Source organism: Coregonus lavaretus (assembly GCF_964263955.1).
Source record: "Coregonus lavaretus genome assembly, chromosome: 30".
In the NCBI taxonomy this organism is placed as follows: domain Eukaryota; kingdom Metazoa; phylum Chordata; class Actinopteri; order Salmoniformes; family Salmonidae; genus Coregonus; species Coregonus lavaretus.
The window spans coordinates 37,507,941-37,530,247 of NC_140017.1; the positions used below are offsets into that span (position 1 = coordinate 37,507,941).

At 43.3% G+C, this 22,307-nt stretch overlaps 1 pseudogene across 1 annotated transcript in view; it reads right to left on the bottom strand.

Moving 5' to 3' along the window:
- LOC311105392 (SR-related and CTD-associated factor 4-like) overlaps window positions 1–22,085 on the bottom strand; it is a 49,993-nt pseudogene extending 27,908 nt beyond the window's left edge. Inside the window, exons 1-10 of the transcript in view lie at window positions 21,906–22,085; window positions 20,781–20,864; window positions 20,540–20,584; window positions 19,658–19,819; window positions 13,193–13,540; window positions 12,464–12,739; window positions 10,604–10,959; window positions 10,130–10,326; window positions 9,826–9,926; window positions 9,520–9,633 (exon numbers count right to left, since the gene is read on the bottom strand). The product of the transcript in view is annotated as an SR-related and CTD-associated factor 4-like (transcript). The remainder of the gene's footprint in view (window positions 1–9,519; window positions 9,634–9,825; window positions 9,927–10,129; window positions 10,327–10,603; window positions 10,960–12,463; window positions 12,740–13,192; window positions 13,541–19,657; window positions 19,820–20,539; window positions 20,585–20,780; window positions 20,865–21,905) is intronic.
- Window positions 22,086–22,307: the final 222 nt, after the last annotated feature.

The following is a 22,307-nucleotide window of genomic DNA, read 5'->3' on the forward strand; positions in this document are numbered from 1 at the left end:
AAGAGTCTTGGTGGGTCCAAACTTCCATTTAAGAATGATGGAGGCCATCATCCTTCCCCAGATCTGTGCCTCGACACAATCCTGTCTCGGAGCTCTATGGACAGTTCCTTCGACCTTATAGAATGGTTTTTGCTCTGACATGCACTGTCAACTATGGGACCTTACAGGTACAGGCGTGTGCCTTTCCAAATCATGTCCAATCAATTGAATTTACCAAAAAGGTGGACTCCAATCAAGTTGAAGAAACATCAAGGATTATCAATGGAAGCAGGATGCACCTGAGCTCAATTGAGTCTCATAGCAAAGGGTCTGAATACTTATGTAAATGTAATATCAGTTTTCTATTTGTAATACATTTTGCAAACATTTCTAAAAACCTCTTTTCACTTTGTCATTATGGGGTATTGTGTGTAGATTGATGAGGGAAAAAATACAATTTAATACATTTTTGAATAACGCTGTAACGTAACAAAATGTGGAAAAGGTCAAGGGGTCTGAATACTTTCTGAATGCACTGTATAATGTAGAAGTGTTGGCTCAACGAGACAATGCCCTGCTTCGGGGGGGGGGGGGGGGGTCAACTGTCATGCTCATCCTCCGGAGGTAGCTGTCGAGACGTAGAAAGTATGCAAGTTTACCTTTGAGAAATACGTGTAGACGACGGTATCTTTATGAAGAGGCTTAGTCTAGAGCCCCGTTAGTTTTGTTTAGGAACTCAGTCCGGCTTTCAACTTACTAAGCCCCATTTGTTTAGTTTCAAACCTAAAGATAGTGTTTGTATGTAGATTGTTCAGGCTTTGAACAAGGGTATAGAGGCACAACTAGTTCAATACCAGGTTTAGTATCAAGATACTCAATACCGAAAATGAAAAAAAATATTTAGCTAAAGTCACAGAATAAATAAAAAAACATTAAGAAAATGTTTACATTTGTCACATCCAAACAGGACGTTATGGTTTCCCAGATGGGATTATAGTGCATAGGCTTCTCTAGGCCAGTGGTTCCCAAACGTACTCTTGAAAGTTGCCACTTCGAAATTGGGTATTGCATCATCAGCTTTCCTCGTCATGTCAGTCATTGCACATCTTAGAGAGCTATTTATAACTGGTCAGAAATGTCCAGATCAACTAGCCCATGTCAGCTAACGTTTATGTAGGTTTTTTAGCCCATAGATTTTGTAGTAATTTTGAGTCATTCATATCACATGAAAACACATTAGAAATGGCAAAACAAAACGTGCTTTAAAAACGGCAACGTTTTCTCTACATCCCATGACAAAATGTGTAGGGGGGGAGGGGCGCGGGATGTTCCCAAATGCTGGAAGGGGGGGCCTGAGTGAAACAGTTTGGGAATGCTTGCTCTAGAGCAGTGTTTCCCAACCCTGGTCCTCCAGTATCCCCAACAGTGTTTCCCAACCCTGGTCCTCCAGTATCCCCAACAGTGTTTCCCAACCCTGGTCCTCCAGTATCCCCAACAGTGTTTCCCAACCCTGGTCCTCCAGTATCCCCAACAGTGTTTCCCAACCCTGGTCCTCCAGTATCCCCAACAGTGTTTCCCAACCCTGGTCCTCCAGTATCCCCAACAGTGTTTCCCAACCCTGATCCTCCAGTACCCAGAAACACTGTTGGGGATACTGGAGGACCAGGGTTGGGAAACACTGCTCTAAGCTACCTGCAGCTGTGGTCAGGGCCTAAAATTAACAGAAGCCTTATGCGGGTAGATTTTGGCATGTCTAATTCACCAGCCACGTTGGCGTGTGGTCACACACAGGCCTCTACAGTCCCCTGTAGCTCAGTTGGTAGAGCATGGCGCTTGCAACGCCAGGGTTGTGGGTTCGATTCCCACGGGGGGCCATTATGAAAAATGTATGCACTCACTAAAACTGTAAGTACATCTGGATAAGAGCGTCTGCTAAATGACTAAAATGTCAAATGTACAGTGCAAGCATTTCATACAAATAGTTCAAAGTTAAAATATGGGCAAGTGCAAGTAGTGATTTATAGCAAAAATAAATGCAATTGCTGTTTTCAAAGTATTTCTGCTATTTTGTTTCATATCTGGTAATGCACAAAGAAATATGAATCCTAACGTTATAGCTATCCCACCTCGTGCAGCAACACTGCCTGTGAGTGAAGTGCTAAAATATTTGTTTTTAGAAGCAATGCGCACAGGCATAAAAGTTGATATAACTACTAAAGCAAGACTTTATCCTTGTGTTTCTTGGATATTTACAATGTTTTGTTCACAAGTTAGGTTGTTATTCAATGTTTGAGTTTGCTTCCACTGCAAGCTAAGAGAAGAGGATGAAGTCGTCCTCTCTAGTGAGATTCTCACAGGAAGACTGGAGTGGCCCCGTTACCAAGGTAACCTTAAAGGGGCAGCTGAACATTTGTCTCATCTGTGATATTTTGGTTTAAAGACTCAGGCCAAAAAATATTAAATTAAATTGAGCAATAAACCACATTACTTCTTAATAGTAAATCATTCCTTGTTTTAGAAACATTAAGCATGCTCATCCATTTTGTTGAATGTTTTTTAGTGTAATAGATGATCGGGAAAAATATTTTCGCTGGTTAAAAAAAAAACTGAATGACTGGTAGAATTGATCTACCTGCCACAGTGGTTGGTAGACCACTAGGCCCTGGCTGTGGTTATCAGTAGGCTCCAGTTGATCAGACTGAAGCACAGACCAACTCATTTTTGATAGGCTAACATTACATGAAGACATGCTGTTTGTAATGAGTGTAGCTTACAGACGACAAAATAAAGCCTTTAAAATTGTCTGCACATACATGCTCATGAATTGTTGCATTATTCAATAGAGTAATATGTTTTAGAAGAAAAGTTGGTCATTGTTGAATAGTTTGTGCTTACTGGCTACTGTGATATTTACGGCCAATTTGAAGGTAGCGTTGCCACAACAAAAGGTAAGGAAGGATGTAATGTCGGCTTGGGTACCTATAGCTATACCTCCCTATACCTCCCTATAGCTATACCTACCTATAGCTATACCTACCTATACCTCCCTATAGCTATACCTACCTATACCTACCTACAGTGGGGGAAAAAAGTATTTAGTCAGCCACCAATTGTGCAAGTTCTCCCACTTAAAAAGATGAGGCCTGTAATTTTCATCATAGGTACACGTCAACTATGACAGAAAAATTGAGAAATAAAAATCCAGAAAATCACATTGTAGGATTTTTAATGAATTTATTTGCAAATTATGGTGGAAAATAAGTATTTGGTCACCTACAAACAAGCAAGATTTCTGGCTCTCACAGACCTGTAACTTCTTCTTTAAGAGGCTCCTCTGTCCTCCACTCGTTACCTATATTAATGGAACCTGTTTGAACTTGTTATCAGTATAAAAGTCACCTTTCCACAACCTCAAACAGTCACACTCCAAACTCCACTATGGCCAAGACCAAAGAGCTGTCAAAGGACACCAGAAACAAAATTGTAGACCTGCACCAGGCTGGGAAGACAATCTGCAATAGGTAAGCAGCTTGGTTTGAAGAAATCAACTGTGGGAGCAATTATTAGGAAATGGAAGACATACAAGACCACTGATAATCTCCCTCGATCTGGGGCTCCACGCAAGATCTCACCCTGTGGGGTCAAAATGATCACAAGAACGGTGAGCAAAAATCCCAGAACCACACAGGGGGACCTAGTGAATGACCTGCAGAGAGCTGGGACCAAAGTAACAAAGCCTACCATCAGTAACACACTACGCCGCCAGGGACTCAAATCCTGCAGTGCCAGACGTGTCCCCCTGCTTAAGCCAGTACATGTCCAGGCCCGTCTGAAGTTTGCTAGAGTGCATTTGGATGATCCAGAAGAGGATTGGGAGAATGTCATATGGTCAGATGAAACCAAAATATAACTTTTTGGTAAAACCTCAACTCGTCGTGTTTGGAGGACAAAGAATGCTGAGTTGCATCCAAAGAACACCATACCTACTGTGAAGCATGGGGGTGGAAACATCATGCTTTGGGGCTGTTTTTCTGCAAAGGGACCAGGACGACTGATCCGTGTAAAGGAAAGAATGAATGGGGCCATGTATTGTGAGATTTTGAGTGAAAACCTCCTTCCATCAGCAAGGGCATTGAAGATGAAACGTGGCTGGGTCTTTAAGCATGACAATGATCCCAAACACACCGCCCGGGCAACGAAGGAGTGGCTTCGTAAGAAGCATTTCAAGATCCTGGAGTGGCCTAGCCAGTCTCCAGATCTCAACCCCATAGAAAATCTTTGGAGGGAGTTGAAAGTCCGTGTTGCCCAGCGACAGCCCCAAAACATCACTGCTCTAGAGGAGATCTGCATGGAGGAATGGGCCAAAATACCAGCAACAGTGTGTGAAAACCTTGTGAAGAATTACAGAAAACGTTTGACCTGTGTCATTGCCAACAAAGGGTATATAACAAAGTATTGAGAAACTTTTGTTATTGACCAAATACTTATTTTCCACCATAATTTGCAAATAAATTCATTAAAAATCCTACAATGTGATTTTCTGGATTTTTTTTTCTCATTTTGTCTGTCATAGTTGACGTGTACCTATGATGAAAATTACACTTTTATTACACTTTTTAAGTGGAAGAACTTGCACAATTGGTGGCTGACTAAATACTTTTCCCCCCCACTGTATATCTATACCTACCTACACCTACCTATAGCTACACCTACACCTACCTATAGCTACACCTACCTACCTATACCTACCTATAGCTACACCTACCTACACCTACCTACCTATACCTACCTATAGCTATACCTACCTACCTATAGCTACACCTACCTACCTATACCTACCTACCTACCTATCTATAGCTACACCTACCTACCTATAGCTACACCTACCTACCTATAGCTACACCTACCTACCTATAGCGACACCTACCTACCTATAGCTACACCTACCTACCTATAGCTACACCTACCTACCTATAGCTACACCTACCTACCTATAGCTACACCTACCTACCTATAGCTACACCTACCTACCTATAGCTACACCTACCTACCTATAGCTACACCTACCTATAGCTACACCTACCTATACCCACCTACCTATAGCTACACCTACCTATAGCTACACCTACCTATAGCTACACCTACCTATATCTATACCTACCTATAGCTATACCTACCTACACCTACCTATATCTACACCTACCTACCTACACCTACCTATATCTATACCTACCTATACCTACACCTACCTATACCTCCCTATAGCTATACCTCCCTATATCTATACCTACCTATAGCTATACCTACCTATACCTACCTATAGCTATACCTACCTATACCTACCTATACCTACCTATAGCTATATCTATACCTACCTATATCTATACCTACCTACACCTACCTATATCTATACCTACCTACACCTACCTATATCTATACCTACCTATATCTATACCTACCTATATCTATACCTACCTATATCTATACCTACCTATATCTATACCTACCTATATCTATACCTACCTATAGCTATCTACACCTACCTACAGCTATACCTACCTATATCCATACCTACCTATAGCTACCTATCTACACAGCTACCTATACCTACCTATAGCTATCTACACCTACCTACCTATAGCTACAGATACCTATAGCTACAGCTACCTATACCTACCTATAGCTATCTACACCTACCTACCTATAGCTACACCTACCTACCTATAGCTACACCTACCTATAGCTACCTATAGCTACCTATACCTACCTACCTATAGCTACACCTACCTATACCTACCTATAGCTATACCTACCTATATCTATACCTACCTACACCTACCTATATCTATACCTACCTATAGCTATACCTATAGCTATACCTACCTATAGCTATACCTACCTACACCTATATCTACCTATACCTACCTATATCTACACCTACCTATATCTATACCTACCTATATCTATACCTACCTATATCTATACCTACCTATATCTACACCTACCTATAGCTATCTACACCTACCTACCTATACCTACCTATATCCATACCTACCTATAGCTACCTATACCTATCTACACCTACCTACCTATAGCTACCTATACCTACCTACCTATAGCTACACCTACCTATAGCTATACCTACCTATAGCTATACCTACCTATATCTACCTATATCTATACCTACCTACACCTACCTATAGCCATCTACACCTACCTATATCCATACCTACCTATAGCTACAGCTACCTATACCTACCTATAGCTATCTACACCTACCTACCTATAGCTACCTATACCTACCTACCTATAGCTACAACTACCTATAGCTATACCTACCTATATCTATACCTACCTATATCTATACCTACCTATATCTATAGCCATCTACACCTACCTACCTATAGCTATACCTACCTATAGCTACCTATACCTACCTATAGCTATCTACACCTACCTACCTATACCTACCTATATCTATACCTACCTACACCTACCTATAGCCATCTACACCTACCTACCTATAGCTATACCTACCTATATCCATACCTACCTATAGCTACCTATACCTACCTATAGCTATCTACACCTACCTACCTATAGCTACCTATACCTACCTCCCTATAGCTATACCTACCTATAGCTACACCTACCTATAGCTACACCTACCTATAGCTACACCTACCTATAGCTACACCTACCTATAGCTATACCTACCAATACCTACCTATATCTATACCTACCTATAGCTACACCTACCTATAGCTATACCTACCAATACCTACCTATAGCTACACCTACCTATAGCTATACCTACCAATACCTACCTATAGCTACACCTACCTATAGCTACACCTACCTATAGCTATACCTACCTATAGCTACACCTACCTATAGCTACACCTACCTATAGCTACACCTACCAATACCTACCTATATCTATACCTACCTATAGCTACACCTACCTATAGCTATACCTACCAATACCTACCTATAGCTACACCTACCTATAGCTATACCTACCAATACCTACCTATATCTATACCTACCTATAGCTACACCTACCTATAGCTACACCTACCTATAGCTACACCTACCTATAGCTACACCTACCTATAGCTACACCTACCTATAGCTACACCTACCTATAGCTACACCTACCTATAGCTATACCTACCAATACCTACCTATATCTATACCTACCTATAGCTATACCTACCTATATCTATACCTACCTATATCTATACCTACCTATATCTATACCTACCTATAGCTACAGCTACCTATACCTATCTACACCTAGCTACCTATACCTACCTATACCTACCTCCCTATAGCTATACCTCCCTATAGCTACAGCTACCTATACCTACCTATAGCTACAGCTACCTATAGCTACCTATAGCTACAGCTACCTATAGCTACCTATAGCTACATCTAGCCATACCTACCTATATCTAGCCATACCTACCTATATCTAGCCATACCTACCTATATCTAGCCATACCTACCTATATCTAGCCATACCTACCTATATCTAGCCATACCTACCTATATCTAGCCATACCTACCTATATCTAGCCATACCTACCTACAGTGGGGAAAAAAAGTATTTAGTCAGCCACCAATTATGCAAGTTCTCCCACTTAAAAAGATGAGAGAGGCCTGTAATTTTCATCATAGGTACACGTCAACTATGACAGACAAATGGAGAAAATCCTACAATGTGATTTTCTGGATTTTTTTTCCTCCGTTTGTCTGTCATAGTTGACGTGTACCTATGATGAAAATTACAGGCCTCTCTCATCTTTTTAAGTGGGAGAACTTGCACAATTGGTGGCTGACTAAATACTTTTTTTCCCCACTGTATATCCATACCTACCTATATCCATACCTACCTATATCCATACCTACCTATATCCATACCTACCTATATCCATACCGCATACTGGGGTATTTGGAAATAGCCACAGGAATGTTTTTCAATACCGGCAAAACAATTCTTATTTTTAATACATTTTAATATTCGTAGCTACTTTAAGTAAATACCTGCAGTCAACTTGTGCAATACGTTAGAAGATGAAGAATGAGATCTGCTTTATTTCACGTTTCAGATGATTTTCCATTTCAAAGCTTACCGTAGGTCCCCAGAACCGTTGCGCCAGTCACGTTTGTTTATAGATAACACAACCGGAGAAAGCGGGAGCTGCTGAGACCAGATGTGTATTTGGTGTAACTTGCTAGTTCTCTCAGTAAGTGTCTGATTTAATAAGAGACGGGGCATCATCTAGTGTTGGCTTTCTGCCGTGTTTGAGAAGTCAAAGCCCTTTGGATGAGTTGCAGTGAGCTCCAAAAGTATTGGGTCAGTGACACAATTGATATTGTTTTGGCTCTGTCCTCCAGAACTGGATTACCATGACTATGGAGGTTAAAAGCAGACTGACCTCCCCTCTGCCCTCTTCTCTGAGCAGACAGGCCGTTACCCTAGCGACTCCACATTAGACACAGGCAGGCCGTTACCCTAGCGACTCCACATTAGACACAGGCAGGCCGTTACCCTAGCGACTCCACATTAGACACAGGCAGGCTGTTGCCCTAGCGACTCCACATTAGACACAGGCAGGCTGTTGCCCTAGCGACTCCACATTAGACACAGGCAGGCCGTTGCCCTAGCGACTCCACATTAGACACAGGCAGGCCGTTGCCCTAGCGACTCCACATAGACACAGGCAGGCTGTTGCCCTAGCGACTCCACATTAGACACAGGCAGGCTGTTGCCCTAGCAACTCCACATAGACACAGACAGGCCATTGCCCTAGCGACTCCACATTAGGCACAGGTCTGGTAACAATCGTGGACATTCTTTTTTGGGGTGTAGCTGTCCTTTAAATCGCCTAGCAAGAGACTAGCAGCTAGCAGTGTTTCTGTACTGTACAGTGTAGGCTACATGTGATGGCAGAGTTTGCTAAACAAATGCCCTGCAATTGATAACAAATCATCATGATATCATTCTGCCAGGTAGGCCTACTTTGCAGTCAACATTTAATTGGGAAGGTTTTTTGAGAAAGCCTTTAATAATAATAATAATAATAATAATAATAATAATAATAAGCCATTTAGCAGACGCTTTTATCCAAAGCGACTTAGAAATGTTCATTCGAACACCGCATGATGACTGAATTGCACGTCGCAAAGATTCAACCAAGAGTTCGGACCAAACTTTTTGAATACCTGGTTTGCATAACCAATGTTGCATACCCATTGCTGTTTGAATAAATCTTGATAATAAAAAAAGAAAAATTGCGAACCAAAAACTAACGTGACAAGCTACATTTTTTTCACTGGCACCCTAGCAACCAATTAGAAATTGGTGTCGCACTGCCAAGTCACAGGGAGTGTTTTGGTCGCAGTTTTGAGCCCTGAACAATCTCCCCGAGGCTCCATATTTACCAGGTCGTCATTGGAAATCAGAATGTTTAATTGACGGACTGGCAAAAAAAAAAAGGGGTTGGTTTAACGTAAATAAATCAAAAAACGTACCTTGATGGCCTTCTGGTTGACCTTGAAGGATCCTCTGCTGAGTTTGTGTAGAGCTCTGTAGGCATCCTGCCTGTGGACCATCATTATGTAGGCACAGCCCCGAGGAGGGATCATCTGGAGGGGAGCGGGAGAAACAGGTTGGTATCACCCAAGTTGTTCCAAGTGTCTTATTCAGGGTCAATCCCCCTTGTACCTACATAGAGCACTCCTTGAGGTTATTCCTGATAGGCCCTGGTCAAAAGTAGTGCACTGTTTAAAGGGAATAGGGCGCCAGTGAGTATTATGTGTGTCAGCCCTCATACTTACATTGATGGAGTCGATCTGTCCGAACTCCTCTAGTAAAGACATGACGTCCTGCTGAGTGGTCTTCTTGTCAAGCTGGCCAACCCACAGAGTGGTGGTGCAAACTACACAACGAGGGAAACATTCAATATGGGCCCTGGTCAATAATAGTAGAGAATAGGGTGCCATCGATGTGCCCTTGAGCAAGGCACTTAACCCTAACTGCTCCTGTAAGTCGCTCTGGATAAGAGCGTCTGCTAAATGACATGTAAATGTAATGTAAATGTAATTTGGGACGCAGTCCTTGAGTGTATCTGACAGTACGTACCACTGAGCGTCTGGCTCTTGATGCTGGGCAGACCTTTCTGTCTGCGTTCCTTCTCCTTCTCTCTCTCCTTCCTCTCCTGCGAGCGGGAGCGGGGGGAGTTCCAGCGACTTTCCCTGGAACGAGACCCGGAGCGCCGGGAGGAGTGTCGGGACTTCCGGGAGCGAGAACTGGACCTGGATCTCTTTCTCCTGGGAGATCTGGAGAGAGAGAGATCAAGTACATTTAAAAATCGCAACGTACTTCACAGCAAAACAATCAAATGAAATACTTAAAAGCAAACGGATATAGAAGCAATAAAGGATGATTAAAATAACAGTCCAATCAGGGACTAAAAGCCAAGGTAAAAAAGGTGGGAACAGGCAGGGCTCCCTGACAGAGGATCTGTTCATCCTAAACAAAACAACTTTGCTCTTACAGTTTGTCAAGTGTCCTAAACATCACCAACCAATATCAACCATGGGTCCAGCTTCTTACCGAGAGCCAGACCTGGAGCGTGACCTCCTGCCGTGGCCGCGCTGCCTCCCCTCCCTCCCATCCCTCCACCCAGACGGATCTTCTCTTTCTCTGGACTTTCCCTGGTCCTGGTCCTGGTTCTGCTGGGCAGTGTGCTGACTCTGGCTGTAGCCCTGGTTCAGACCATGGTATCCTCCATCAGGTGTCTGCTGCCTCCCAGGCTGGCCCATCATAAGGTCCTGAAACTGCTGCTCCATGTTGGGCTGCATTTGACCAGGAAACTGGCCAACGTACACGTTTCCTGGAACAAGGGAATCCATCTCCTCTTTCTTCACCTCTTCTGGTTCGTCGTCGTAATCAAAGCGGTCCAGGAGTTTCTGAAGACAGACCGGCATAACAATCAGATTGCCATGATTTATACTGAACAGAAATATAAAACGCAACATGTAAAGTGTTGGTCTCATGAGCTGAAAAAGACAGCAGGCATTTTTGAAATTGTGTACAAATTTGTTTCCATCACTGTTAGTGAGCATTTCTCCTTTGCCAAGATAATCCATCCACCTGACAGGTGTGGCATTAAACAGCATGATCATTACACAGGTGCACCTTGTGCTGGGGACAATAAAAGTCCACTCCAAAAATGTGCAGTTTTGTCACAAGTTGAGGGAGCGTGCAATTGGCATGCTGAGTGCAGGAATGTCCACCAGAGCTGTTGCCAGATAATTTAATGTTAATTTCTCTACCATAAGCCACCTCAAACGTTGTTTTAGAGAATTTAGCAGTACATCCAACTGGCCTCACAACCACGTGTAACCACGCCAGTCCAGGACCTCCACATCCGGCTCCTACACCTGCGGGATCGTCTGAGACCAGCCACCTGGACAGCTGATGAAACTGTGGGTTTGCACAACTGAAGAATTTCTGCACAAACTATCAGAAACCGTCTCAGGGAAGCTCATCTGCGTGCTCGTCGTCCTCACGAGGGTCTTGACCTGACTGCAGTTCGGCGTCGTAACTGACTTCAGTGAGCAAATGCCCAATGGTGGCGGTGGGGTTATGGTATTGGCAGAGGCATAAGCTACGGAAAATGGCAATTTGAATGCCCAGAGATACTGTGGCGAGATCCTGAGGCCTATTGTATTGCCATTCATCCACCGCCATCACCTCATGTTTCAGTACGATAATGCACAGCCCAATGTCGCAAGGATCTATACACAATTCCTGGAAGCTGAAAATGTCCCAGTTCTTCCATGGCCTGCATACTCACCAGACTTGTCACCCATTGAGCATGTTTGGGATGCTCTGGATCGACGTGTACGACAGCATGTTCCAGTTCCAGACAATATCCAGCAACTTCGCACAGTCATTAAAAGAGTGGGACAACATTCCACAGGCCAACATTCCACAGGCCACAATCAACAGCCTGATCAACTCTATGCGAAGGAGATGTCACGCTGCATGAGGCAAATGGTGGTCACACCAGACACTGACTGGTTTCCTGATCCACGCCACCTACTTTTTTTTTTTTTTTTTAAGGTATGCATATCTGTATTCCCAGTCATGTGAAATCCATAGATTAGGGCCTAATTTATTTATTTCAATTGACTGATTTCCTTATATGAACTGTAACTGAAATTGTAGAACGTTGCATTTATATTTTTCGTTCAGTGTAGCTACACATCCATACATCACAAAACCCTGATTTAGTGACACATCCATAACAATCACTCAAGAGCTTACTTAATATCCCTGACGGACCACTGACCATCCCGTTCACGGAGGCTTTATGAAAACCACGGAAGAGCTGTCCTGTTATAATATTAGGCCTCAAAATTATCTGTTGGTCAGAAATGTGCTTTGCGTACAATAATAATGCATTACCTTAGCTAGTGAGTTATTTTGCTCCGTAGGCTGCGTGTGGTGTGTGTTGAACAGTGGATGGTGTGAGTTATGCTGGCCTTGGACCATCTGTGGGTGGTCAGCCATGGCGTTGGGAACCACAGGAGGGGTCTGGTCAGCCATGGCGTTGGGAACCATAGGAGGGGTCTGGTCAGCCATGGCGTTGGGAACCATAGGAGGGGTCTGGTCAGCCATGGCGTTGGGAACCACAGGAGGGGTCTGCTGCCCTGGTTGGAATCTCTGGAGCATCTTCTGAAGCTGGACACAGACAGGAAGGAATAGAGCCCAATTACACTCAATCCATCAAATCAGTTACTACCTGGGTGACAAGCAAGCTAATATCATGTATTTAATTCTTTATTAGCCTGGTATAGAACTTTATTCAGAAGAATTACATAGTTTACAGTAAAGAACCAAATGACTGGTCAAGAAAGAGCAACAGTGAAGAGGATACAAGACCCATTTAATTTGAATGTTCTGTCCCAGTCATATGTTGTTGTGGGGTGTATGAGCTAGTAGTGTGTAAGTGTGTCGCTATAACAACAGACTTAGAACGAGTAGAACTGGAATAGAACCTCTAACCATGGCAATCTGACAGGTAACCCCATGGGTAACTCTCATAGAATTAGAATACAGGATCTCCATGGGTACGCTCACCACGGCTGACTTGGTACAGCGGATGCATTCTTTCCTTCTACGGCTCTCACTCACCTCGTGTCCCTGTCCGGACTGGAAGAGCTGGGCCACGGCAGCCAGGGCCTCGGGGTTCTGGAGCTGCGGGGGAAGCTGGGGCAGGGCTGCAGCTATGGAGGTACTGGAGACCGGGGGCTGGGCCTGGAGGTGAACTGCAGCTATGGAGGTACTGGAGACCGGGGGCTGGGTCTGGAGGTGAACTGCAGCTATGGAGGTACTGGAGACTGGGGGCTGGGCCTGGAGATCCTCCTGGGGGGAGGGAGCAGGGACTAAGGAGCCGGTAGCCATGTCCAACAGGGGCTGGACGATGTCCATCTCAAACACAGCGTTCTTCTGCCACAGGTTGAGAACACGGATGATCTTACTCTGCAGAGAGAGAGGGAAAGTACCCATAATGAGAGAAGTTTACAGTTATGCTTTAGTTGTCCGTTGAGTTGATCAGCAACATTTCTCAACTCTCATTTTTTGTACCAGCTCAATACAACCACACCTGGCTCAAAACCAATTAGTTGAATTCAAGCTAAACGAAGGAGAGCGAGCATGACGCTAGTGAATTTGCACGTCCCATTTAATGTAAGTGGTAACGATGAGTCAATCCTCTTACCCTAATTATTGTTTTCTGACACGTTCATTTATTTTCTATAACCAGCCACGGAGTCGTGGTGTATAGTAGACTATTTACTGTGTGTTTTATTGACAACCGAACAGCAAGCGTTGACTAGTTTATAAAAGGTGAATAAAGTCAATCTCCTATACCCCTTTGCTATTCGTAAATCATACAACGTAGTTATATGTCCATGGCATCGCATCGGGACAAGTAAACCAAAGGATTTCCTAGGATGTCGGGGCTTGCCAAACAGTGACGATAAAGTGAGTGACTCTCGTCTCATCAGTCAGTGTAGCCTACCGAATCGCATCGCTGAGAGAGCCGTTCCTTTGGTTCCCTAATTTGCATTGGATACTGATAGGCCTAGTCTTTTTGGAGATCACCTGCAGATACATTATGAAAACATTCGATGAAGATGGTGAATCATCACTGCAGGAACAACAGGTAGTGGAGAGCCTCATTCTGGTCCAGATAGGATCATCAGGGCACTCAAGGAATCCAGGCATTAAAACGGAATTCAACAATATTAAAAAATTTATTGACTTTAGTAGGGAATCAACTAAATGTATTGACTTTAGAAGGGAATCAACTAAATGTATTGAAAAGTAATACATTTGCCCAAGTTAAATCATAAGACATGAACAGAACGCATCAGTGATTTGTATTTCCTGCGACTTTTCTGAAGAGGCAATGAGAACGCCCGTCTGTGTGTGTGCAGTGCACTCGTCTACCACTTTGTGTAGCCGTTAGCGATGATGCTAATGAAAACAGTCTTCTGATAGATGGAAAGGCTTTCCCAAAAACCTTCTCAATTAAAATGTTAACTACAAAGTAGCCTATTGTTACCTGGTAGAATGATATCATGAAAAACACCACTAAACAACTGCCTCGTGCACTTGAATTAAAGGGTAACTACATCCAAAAATCAAAAGTTCCCCTGATTTTTCCCAGACCTCAAAAGTGGTTTAAGCATTGTTGTGGGACTTAGAAAAACAACAACATTGCACGTTCTATGAAAAAGGGTAATTTTGCGAGCAAACACATAAAAAAAAACTGAAACTTGGAAAAACTAAACCTTAACATTTTATTTCTCAAGACGATGTGGGTTATTTGATTCATTTTCTGTTTTAATAAAATACATCATTTGAAGAACAAACATAATTGTGGCAATTCATATCTTGCAGTAAAACTGTAAATATGACTTTAATCTCCAGAGAAGACAGGTTAAATGTTAAAAAGGTTTAATGTTCTCTTACTTAGATCATATAGTCCTGATCGTATAGTCCTAGACCTAGACCACATCCAGAACAACTAACAACGCACTGAATTCAGACGTTTTCAGTCATTTTAATTGTAAAGTCTTTCTACACAAAATCACAACTAATTTCTCCAATCTGGGAGGTAAAGTCTTTAAAGTTTTCAATCATTTCGCTGTGTATTTCAGATGGAATCAAGACATTAGAATGTACCAGAGTCCACCAAGGCAAAGCCCCGCCGGCCCGGGGAAACCTGGCTGGCCATTTATTACACTTCACTTAGCTTCCTGCCTAGCAACAAAGATGTAGTGTTTAGAGGTGCAAGGAGGAGACTCCGCATAAAGGAGGGTATAAATACTTGTGCTGGTGGAAACATGTCTTTGTAGCCGTTTGACCCACTGGGTGAATAAACTTGGTTTGAGCTTTGACTAGTTGTCCGTTAGTTTTTCCACTCTGTTTGTCAGAACCTAACAGTAGGCATTGCCTACTAATTGGTTGATGAGGTCATTGGAAACACTTATCTTCCTGTTGATGTTGGGGTGGTGCTAAATGTTGGAGTATCATTTGACTTCCAATATTTATGTAATAGCTTCTTCAATATAAGTGATTAAAATAATATTGGCCAACCCATCGGGTATCTCACCGCACCCTCCTATGCCATCTCTTGTAATATGCAGACAGATGGATTAAAAGGAAACTTACATTGTAATCCTTCTGACAGCCGTTTATCTAACTCCGCCCATAACTTCTGGACTTTATAACATTCCCAGAAGGCATGAATTATTGAGTCGTTGTTAAGTTTTAAACTTCAGACACGACTCTGCCGTTGTGCTGTAGAATTTGTGAATTTTGTTTCTTGTATAATACATTCATTTATACTGGATTAAGCGTACATTTTCATTAACTGTAATTTCATTCCAACACCTCCTCCATCTTGTGCCAATTTCAGTTCTTTCTAACTCTGGGTTCCAATAGGGGACACTGTCAGTTGGATCGGCTCTCTGCAAGGTTTTCTATATCTCACCTATCATATGAGTATATTTTTCTGACTCAAATAGGATTCCCTCAACATTGCTCTGATGTCCAAAAGCTTCAAATCATCCATTACTCAACTACGGATTGACTGAACACAATCATCCATGACTAAACTACTGAACACAATCATCCATGACTAAACTACGGATTAGTGTGTCCGTAGTCTGAGAGAACAGCGCCGGAGAAGATGGCTGCCGTTTTACAGCCCTCTAACCAATTGTACTATTATGTGTGTTTTTCCGCGTTATTTGTAATTTATTTTGTACATAATGTTTCTGCCATCGTCTCTTATAACCAAAAAGAGCTTCTGGATATCAGGACAGCGATTACTCACCTCGTATTGGACGAAGATTTTTTCTTCAACGAGGCGGCCGCGAAGGATATCATACAGACACCCGACAAGGCCCAAATCCCCGTCATTCGCGTGAGGAAGAGACGGAGATATCGGGGACGGAGATCGGGGTGCCTTGTAAGGATCCGACGGCGAGCGAGTAAACTGCCTCTTCCATCAATCCTATTAGCCAACGTTCAATCTTTTGAAAATAAAGTGGACGATTTAAGATTACGGTTATCCTACCAACGGGACATTAAAAACTGTAATATATTATGTTTCACCGAGTCGTGGCTGAACGACGACAATGATAACATTCAGCTAGCAGGCTATACGCTACATCGGCAGGACAGAACGGCTGACTCCGGTAAGACAAAGGGTGGCGGTCTGTGTATATTTGTAAACAACAGCTGGTGCACAAAATCAAATACTAAGGAAGTCTCGAGGTTTTGCTCGCCTGAGGTAGAGTATCTTATGATAAGCTGTAGACCACACTATTTACCAAGAGAGTTTTCATCTATATTTTTCATAGCTGTCTATTTACCACCACAAACCAATGCTGGCATTAAGATTGCACTGAATGAGTTGTACAAGGCCATTAATCAACAGGAAAACGCTCATCCAGATGCAGCGCTCCTAGTGGCCGGGGACTTTAATGCAGGGAAACTTAAATCCGTTCTACCTAATTTCTACCAGCATGTTAAATGTGCAACCAGAGGAATACAAACTCTAGACACCTCTACTCCACACACAGAGACGCATACAAAGCTCTCCCTCGCCCTCCATTTGGCAAATCTGACCATAACTCTATCCTCCTGATTCCTGCTTATAAGCAAAAACTAAAGCAGGAAGCACCAGTGACTCGGTTAATAAAAAAAGTGGTCAGATGACGCAGATGCTAAGCTACAGGACTGTTTTGCTAGCACAGACTGGAACATGTTCCGGGATTCTTCAGACAGCATTGAGGAGTACACCACATCAGTCACTGGCTTCATCAATAAGTGCATCGATGATGTCGTCCCCACAGCGACCGTACGTACATACCCCAACCAGAAGCCATGGATTACAGGAAACATCCGCACTGAGCTAAAGGGTAGAGCTGCCGCTTTCAAGGAACGGGACTCTAACCCGGACGCTTATAAGAAATCCCGCTATGACCTCCGACGAACCATCAAACAGGCAAAGAGTCAATACAGGTCTAAGATTGAATCGTACTACACTGGCTCTGACGCTCGTCGGATGTGGCAGGGCTTGAAAACTATTACAGACTACAAAGGGAAGCACAGCCGCGAGCTGCCCAGTGACACAAGCCTACCAGACGAGCTAAACCACTTCTATGCTCGCTTCGAGGCAAGCAACACTGAAGCATGCATGAGAGCACCAGCTGTTCCGGATGACTATGTGATCACGCTCTCCGTAGCCGATGTGAGTAAGACTTTTAAGCAGGTCAACATTCACAAGGCCGCAGGGCCAGACGGATTACCAGGACGTGTACTCCGAGCATGTGCTGACCAACTGGCAAGTGTCTTCACTGACATTTTCAACATGTCCCTGACTGAGTCTGTAATACCAACATGTTTCAAGCAGACCACCATAGTCCCCGTGCCCAAGGACTCTAAGATAACCTGCCTAAATGACTACCGACCCGTAGCACTGACGTCTGTAGCCATGAAGTGCTTTGAAAGGCTGGTCATGGCTCACATCAACAACATTATCCCAGAAACCCTAGACCCACTCCAATTTGCATACCGCCCCAACAGATCCACAGATGATGCAATCTCTATTGCACTCCACACTGCCCTTTCCCACCTGGACAAGAGGAACACCTACGTGAGAATGCTATTCATTGACTACAGCTCAGCATTCAACACCATAGTGCCCTCTAAGCTCATCACTAAGCTAAGGATCCTGGGACTAAACACCTCCCTCTGCAACTGGATCCTGGACTTCCTGACGGGCCGCCCCCAGGTGGTAAGGGTAGGTAACAACACATCTGCCACACTGATCCTCAACACGGGGGCCCCTCAGGGGTGCGTGCTCAGTCCCCTCCTGTACTCTCTGTTCACCCATGACTGCATGGCCAGGCACGACTCCAACACCATCATTAAGTTTGCCGACGACACAACAGTGGTAGGCCTGATCACCGACAACGATGAGACAGCCTATAGGGAGGAGGTCAGAGATCTGGCCGTGTGGTGCCAGGACAACAACCTCTCCCTCAACGTGACCAAGACAAAGGAGATGATTGTGGACTACAGGAAAAAAAAGAGGACTGAGCACGCCCCCATTCTCATCGACGGGGCTGTAGTGGAACAGGTTGAGAGCTTCAAGTTCCTTGGTGTCCACATCACCAACGAACTATCATGGTCCAAACACACCAAGACAGTCGTGAAGAGGGCACGACAAAGCCTATTCCCCCTCAGGAGACTAAAAAGATTTGGCATGGGTCCTCAGATCCTCAAAAAATTCTACAGCTGCACCATCGAGAGCATCCTGACTGGTTGCATCACCGCCTGGTATGGCAACTGCTTGGCCTCTGACCGCAAGGCACTACAGAGGGTAGTGCGTACGGCCTAGTACATCACTGGGGCAAAGCTTCCTGCCATCCAGGACCTCTATACCAGGCGGTGTCAGAGGAAGGCCCTCAAAATTGTCAAAGACTCCAGCCACCCTAGTCATAGACTGTTCTCTCTGCTACCGCACGGCAAGCGGTACCGGAGTGCCAAGTCTAGGTCCAAAAGACTTCTCAACAGCTTCTACCCCCAAGCCATAAGACTCCTGAACAGCTAATCATGGCTACCCGGACTATTTGCACTGCCCCCCCACCCCATCCTTTTTACACTGCTGCTACTCTGTTAAGTATTTATGCATAGTCACTTTAACTCTACCCACATGTACATATTACCTCAACTACCTCAACTAGCCGGTGCCCCCGCACATTGACTCTGCAACGGTACCCCCCTGTATATATAGCATCCCTACTCTCACTTTATTTTACTTCTGCTCTTTTTTTTCCCTCAACACTTTTTTTTTGTTGTTGTTGTTTTATTTTTACTTTTTTGTTTAAAATAAATGCACTGTTGGTTAAGGGCTGTAAGTAAGCATTTCACTGTAATGTCTGCACCTGTTGTATTCGGCGCATGTGACCAATAAATTTTGATTTGATTTGATTTGATTTAGTGCTAGAATCTAAAAATGTGCGTCCCTGCCTTGGTGAAACACCAATAAAGAAACATCTACAGTAATAACCCTACCTTGTCATCGTGTGGACAGAGGTAGAGGTTCTGGAAGGTCGGGGTGAAGTTCTTTTGGAACCTGGGTCCATAGACGTCCTTGTCCACTCCAAACTGGTGTCGTGACTGTCGGACTATGGAGTCCACCACGTATAGGCCAGGAACCTTCAGCTCTGGCTTACACTGGAGGAAGAGGTCTCAGATTTTATTATCACTGGTATTTCACCTTATCATTGGTCTACAAATTACAATAAGGGTAAAAACATTAAATGTTTTATAACCATTTTATAAAAGGGTAAAAACTTTTGATTTTGTTTTATGGTTTCCAAGACTAAAGCCTTCTACATGCTTTGGTTCGGCTGATGCCTATAGGCAAACCGAATGAGTTTGCTCGCATACTCGCTTGAAAAATAAGAAAAAAAGCAGCAATAGTACTGTTTGTCCATCTTGAGATGCCATAGCCAGTATACACTTCCTCAAAATAGTCAGAATTAATCGAAGACAACTCAAGAAATATGTAATTAGTTTACATTTTTGCAGAGGAGATCTTAATCGCGCAATTTTACATCCAACTAAGATGTTTTGTGCGGTATTTCAAGTGAATACATGTGAATGAAACATTTGTCTCTCGTTGAATGTCAATCACTTCATTAAGAATCCCTACTGTTGACCAATCACTGACGAAGGGGCGTAGACTTCGGCTTGCCTCGAGAGAAAAAACGTGCGCGCGAAAACAGCCGAAACAATTACTTTACTAAAGACCAAAACAAAACACGTCACAAAATATGCAGTAACTGTTCCGGATGGGCAGCATGCGGTCACTTTCAGGCTATTGGCATTGTCTGAAAGCAAAGCCAACCACTCTTGATAATAGTTCCATGGGTTGTTTTTCCCATGACTTACCTTCTTGATGAACTTCTCCACAATCTGGACGACATGCTTGTATAGCTGAGAGGGGACATGAAACGGAAACAAGATTAAAAATGTTTCATGGTGTGAATTTATACAAGGTCACATTAAAAGCATCAGAAAAATTACTTCACCAGTATTTCATTTTCAATGAGACACTCATCTGATAAGTTAACAGTACAGTGCTCCTTATATACAGTATACACAGGGTCACACACACGTTGCTCTAACCTACCTTGATCGCCTTTATTGCTGATTTAGTGACTGACATCATCTTTGCTCGTGATATCGGAGGCTTCATGTCAATCATGGCGAATAACTTCAGTTAGAAGAAAACGAAGAATAGCTTTAGCTAGCACCTAAACAAGGTCATCTAATCCGGTCCACATTAAAATCATCCAAAATTCACATTTTGTGTTTTATATTACAAGCACGGTTACACCAAAGCTGAGGGAGTGAGGGTAGACAGATAACGTTAATTGAAAAAACACTGATGCATCTACATTTGAACACATGGTGCATGTACAGGCAAACATGTACAACATGGAGAATGATGAAAAGTCATGCTGCCATATTTTAGAAGGCTTAAAAAGTAACTGTTACCAGGAATCTAACTGGCTACTATAAATCACCTGCAAGAGGAAAACAGCTAGTTACCTAGAATAACGCTAGCTACCCCACAACACTTCAGTTATATTCACAAATAGTTTTTATTTAGACAAATAATTTTGTACATATAAAACTGCCCAACTAACGTTACCAAGCTTATAGTTACATAACCATGTACTGCACTTCCTTTAACGAAACCACCACATAGCAGTTAACTAGCTACTGTAGCCAACTAGTTAGTTCGCTCAATTAGGAACCATTGGCTAATACAGGCCGGCCCTATCAACCCAAATAACAGAAATCTGGCAGTGCAATAATGTTCACATTATCTCAGCTGTTTCTGGCATGGTGTGTGCATTAATGATGGGAGACCAGCAACAATACTCTGAGGCTGATGCTCCATCTTAGGTGTACAAGAAAAAACAAAGTTCGCCATCTGGCATGATAGCTTTTAGCTAGCTAGCTGGGTAGCCATGTTTGAGTTGTTGATTGGAAAGGTCACAAGTGGGTAGCAGCTAGTTAACGTATGATTTGCTATTAAATTAAAACATTGTCCTTCTAGTGGGCTAGATCGTTTTAGTAACATGGTACACAGTTGGCTAAATTAGGACATATTTGGCCAGATAACTAGCTAGCTACACCGACACTTGGTTAGCCAGCAGAGATATCTCTGCCTCTGGGTTAGCTGGCTTGATAGCGACGTAGTTAGCTAACCGAAACCGACAGCTACAAAGACAGCTTCATGTTTTACCTCCAAGTTGAAAGCGTTGACGGAATCCATACTTATTTGTTGACGTGCCGATAAATTATCCTTTTAAGTGAATAATACTTGGTGACTTAGCTAGCTAGCTATGTTTATATATTCGTAGCGTAGCAAACATCCGCTCTCGTTGCTACCCCGTGTATCCGCTTGTCGATAACAGGTATGGCCAAAGATATTTATAACTAACCCAAGATAGAACACAGCCTGTCGTTTCCAACGGGAGCAAATGAAGCATAGTGGGCAGAGCCAAGCAAGGAAGTGAGCGGGGCCAAGCACGAGCTAGTGAGATCCTATTGGCGCGTTGTATCATTTATTTGCATATTTCCGTTAGGGAACGCCTACCCTATGAAGCGGGCGTGTAAAATAACTCAATTCGCCTCTGCACTCCTA